Source organism: Protomyctophum parallelum (assembly GCF_964188405.1).
Source record: "Protomyctophum parallelum genome assembly, chromosome: 5".
NCBI lineage: Eukaryota > Metazoa > Chordata > Actinopteri > Myctophiformes > Myctophidae > Protomyctophum > Protomyctophum parallelum.
The window spans coordinates 37,902,761-37,907,842 of record NC_139702.1 but is presented as its reverse complement, the minus strand read 5'-3'; the positions used below and the strand labels follow the sequence as shown (position 1 = coordinate 37,907,842).

General features: G+C 41.5%; 1 protein-coding gene across 1 annotated transcript in view; it reads right to left on the bottom strand.

Annotated features, from left to right (window-relative positions):
- Nucleotides 1-4,492: 4,492 nt before the first annotated feature.
- Nucleotides 4,493-5,082, bottom strand: part of tbc1d1 (TBC1 (tre-2/USP6, BUB2, cdc16) domain family, member 1) — a 70,332-nt gene continuing 69,742 nt past the window's right edge. Inside the window, exon 23 of the mRNA XM_083764456.1 lies at nucleotides 4,493-5,082. This exon is cut by the window's right edge and continues 1,031 nt beyond it. The gene's annotated coding sequence lies outside the window, so the exon portion shown is untranslated.

Below are 5,082 nucleotides of genomic sequence, written 5' to 3'. Positions count from 1 at the left end.
TGATTCAACAATGTAGTTTTAATATAAAATAAAGTGGACTGGATTGACACACCCACTGTTCCGTCTACGAAGGGCTGCACATTGACCTCTGCTTCTCACTGTAATCAAGCAGTTAATGACCTTATTCATCATCATGAACTCATCATCATTTCATCTTTTACAGCACATGGCTCTGTGTGTTTCTCTTTCAAGCCGAAGGTGAGCATGACGAAACGACCACGACGGGGGTTCATGGAGGACATGCAGGCGTGCGGTGGAGCAGCACGAGAGGGCAGGGCATCAGGGTGGAGCAGAGACGGAGCAAAGCTAGCCCCCGTGTGCCAAACAAAACAAATATCTGGGCACCGGCACAAACGCTGCTTTGGTTGCCACACACACACACACACACACACACACACACACACACACACCCTGTTTACACAAGTGTAGGCAGCACTTAAGACGGCGGGTGATCCTGCTCTCGCTCCGCTACGCTCCACTGAGAAGTTGTTTGTCCACAGACGTCTCACCGAGTTTCTACCACAAACACGCTACAGCAGTTAAGCCAACGCTTAGATCAGGTAAGACCTGCCTCCTCTCTGAAAGCGTGCAACACACACACACACACACACACACACACACACACACACACACACTGTGACACACACACACACACACACACACACACACACACACACACACACACACACACACACACACACACACACACACACACACACACACACACACACACACACACACACACACAGGATTTAGAATATATTTGCACAGGATTGAATATGTTCTAGAGGTTCAGAATGGATTATGATGATTTTAAACAAAAATAAAGGGTTTCTCCGCATGTAGCCCGGCTACCTGCTAACTGCAGAATGATGGCATCAGTACATGGTCTATACTTATAGCCAAAGGTTCAAATAGGCATGAAATCAGTGAAGAACATGTACCGTGTGTGAACATGTCCAGTACTGACAGTCTGACAATCATCAGGACAAACACCAAAGTCAGTGTCATAACATCTGGATGTGTATGTGTGCCTCTTTTTATACATTCTTATCACATTTTATGCCATTTGTATTTACTATGTACATTTTCTTTTCTATGCTGCTCTATTTTTTTAATATATTTTCTGTATCTTGTTTTGTATTTTGTAACCTTGCTAGTGTTACTATAGCTCGTGCTATATAAATAAACTTTAATTAGTTGTGATTTATGTAATCTTTAATCAAGGATCGTCTCAGATCTTTGTTGACAAAATTAAAAGCAGGAATGTTTGGGCTGCATAAGAGACATTCTCATAACAGTTGCGTATCTATTCCAAACATGTAGGGCTATTACTAGACACTCTCTTGCTGGAGCAGCCAATCACAATCAATTAAAAGTTTAAACATGTTAAACATGTGCTGAATTATCATTTTTTGTGTATAAGTACATATAATGAAGTATGCATTACCATATATCCGTTAACCAAATCAACCCTTGTGTCCATATTCTGGACATGTTATAATAGGTGAACATTCGCTGAAAATTGCTGATGTACTGTACAGTACAATCTCACAACGCATCACCACATTTGAGGGGAAAAAGGAGGGCTCCAAATGTAGACCCCTGGTGGATGCCGGTCAACTCAAGTATAGGCTATACAGGGTTTAAGAATTTTATATGTGAAAATGATATTCTAGAGTAGATACTGAAGCGAACCCAGTACGCAGGACATACGTACACAACCCCAACATTCTCTATGATGCAGATCATGGAAAGGGGATACAGTAATGCTTGTACTACCCGCTTGCTCAAAACAATTCAACAACTCAATTACGATTACCCAATCCACATGCTAAAAACGGTAAGATTAGTGTGTGCAAGAGTCTAGCCTAAAAATAACACAAAAGGTACCAACACTATTATCATAGATTCACCATAGGCAATCTCAGCCAGTGCCACTAATGCCAGTGATGGTAGGCTGGATTAGACAGTAAACCTATTGAAATAAATTGAGCATGGTTTAACTACTAAGCAGTCTGATTAGCACAGACAGGTGTGTCCGGAAGAAAATTACCAGCATGTTATATAAAGCAGTGGTTCTCGGGTCAGGTCTCCAGATGACTGTAAAGTGACAATTTGTTGACTTTAAAGACCTTTTTAATACCTTGACATTTTTAAAGACCACTACTGCATGCTCAAAAGTATCAAAAACTATACTATAAAAGCTGGTCAAACATCGGCCAAATTGTCAAATAATATAATTAAGACTAAAGACAATTCCAAGAGCTTGTCAAGGTGGTGGGGTCCTCAGTTCATGATTATTTTGTGTGTGTGTGTGTGTGTGTGTGTGTGTGTATGGAGAAGGGGGGGGGGGGGGGGGTGGACTCTGTAAGTCTGTAAATGATTCATAAAGGTTGAGAACCACTGATTAGGGCTTCTGGTTTAACATGGGTTGCTTTGTCATGGAAATATCCTTTTTGGCCTGGGAGGCTGAGACAAGGTGAAATACAGTACGGTACAGTATATATGCATCCGAGGGGCCTATAAAGTTCTAAATAACACAAAGAAGACATTTTGTTTACACCCATGGGAGGGCAGCACGAATACTACTAATACCACCATTTGTTTTTGTTTTTCCCCCACACAATTACAGTAGGTGAAGATGGTTTCGTGAGTCATGTGACATTAACCGCCAAACAAGGGTGATATTCCATGCTGTTAAAGTTTACCTGTGATTGGAAGAAATGTGTGTGCAGGTGTGACGGTCCTGGATAGGCCTCCTCAGCACAGGTGACCTGTGTGAAAACGTTAACATTCAAATCCTCAATAACTGACAGTGTACAATAGATGCTCTAGTCCAGGGGTTCTCAACCTGGGTTTGGGACCCCTTGGGGGGTCCCGGAATTATATATGTATATATATATATATATATATATATATATATACAGTATATATAAATAAAATAATTGCAACTGAATGGCTGGAAAATAGAAATTTAGAGTTTACATATATATACAAGTAAGACGCGCAAACGCGGGAAGCGAACGCAGCTCGTGTGTGTGTGGTTGTGTGTGTGTGTGTGTGTGTGCTACAGCTGCGCCCTGTGTGTGTGTGTGTGTGCTACAGCTGCGCCCTCTGTTGGCGGGCGGGTGGTGTAACAGCGGGACAGACAGACACACACACAGACATTCAGCCCTTGCTGTCATGTAAGTGGCTCACTGCGTTCGCAATAAATAAAATAATTACAACTGAATGGCTGGAAAATAGAAATTTAGAGTTTACATAGTACACATTGTTAATGATTATATCTGGTTTCAGTATTTATTTATGATGTATTTTCCCACCTCCCGAAAATTACCCGATGCACGTACCAAAATGTGACGTGTTGTGTGAGCTTATAGATCTGTTATTTTCACTGTGTGACACCGTTGCACGACTAGTGTGCATACAATAGGGTTTAAGTCAAAAAGCCTCAAAACTATGCAGACCTGTCATTGTGTTATATATGCGGTATGTTGAATGTAATAAAAAGCTCAAATTTACCAAAACAGCACACACGGGATTGATGAACAGGTGTACACCAAGTTCTCTGGGATCATACCGTGAAGACACTCCTCTTCTTGGCAGAAGCCCATTAAAAGATTTCCTACGAAAATCAAGAGCGTAACGTAGGACTGATGACACGAGAGAAATGTGTGATGATCACATGCCTCTGAATGTGAAATACCTCCATTATTACCCCAATGAATGACTGCCATCAGCCAGAGTCAAGACCATTTTGACTGAGCTTACCTGTATTACCATATATATGCAGCACACACACACACACAAAAAGCAACTTGCCCAGACATGCTTCTCCCATCAAGGTGTGGTGCTTGGTGGCGCAGCCAGTTAGTGCAATGACCATAATGAGTCGGGAGGACCCAATCTGACTCCTGTCATGTCTTGCATACTGTTAACTCCCCTCTCTGCCATTGGCTTCCTCTCTCTCTAAATGAAGCACAGAATTCCAAAAGAAAAAAAGAGAAAAAAAAGGGGGTGGGGAGCCCCCACATGTACCATGAGCCCCCCAGGCTCATGGTACATGGCTGTACATTATACAGCCATGTACTGTATAATTGCAAAACGCTTGCAGCAAAAGATTATAAAATGATTACCTTGAATGTTTCGATGCAGGAAACGATGCCTGGCAAACAACGAAACAGAATACCGGTACACCGATGCCAGGAATGTGACACACACTCGCACTTACTGTAAGTGTACATATAACCTAAGAACTTCCTTGTTAGTTAGAACACTATACACCAACACACTACACACCAACAACAACACAATAGAGACAGAGAACTTCCATGTTAGTCTTTGTGTTGTGTACACACCTACAACAAAACAATAGAGAGAGAGAGAGCGAGAGAGAGAGAGAGAGAGAGAGAGGGGGGGGGCTGTGCTTCTGTTGCACTGGAAAAGTGAGCAGATGTATTTCAAGTACGGGACAATACAATAATTACCAATAAAAATGAATTATATTATGCATTGAAACAAAGACAGTTGGGAGTTAAAGCAATGTGTTTACAGTGTAAATCAACATGTTTCTGTGAATGACATGCATGCATTTGCCATAGCGCGCACGCATGCACGCACACACACACGCAATACAAGCTCCAGCTTTGTCTGTAAAGCTTTCAGTAAATTCAGTGTGCTGAATACAGTAGTTTTATAGCAGTTGTACAGATTGTCTTAACAGAAACAGAGCATTTCAGAAATAAATCATTCCTTGCTGTAATTCCGCAAAAACGAATTGATCAGGCACTCAAAAGGTAGACATTCATACCGATTAGAAAAACCCACTTGTATGAAACCAGAGCCATTTCTGTTTCAATCAACAGGTATGCTATGTGTGAACAGACAGACCAAAGGAACTGGATTGGAGCATTGTTCATTGGAGTGAAAGTAGAAATCAACATAAGGAGGTTCAACAGTTTCACAATGGAAAGAAAGGGGTGTGATGATGGCAGTATATCTTTGTTCAGTCTTTCTCTCCTATTGTGCTTAATGGAGATGAGGCTAAATATGAAAATCACTATCTGACAAACACTGCTC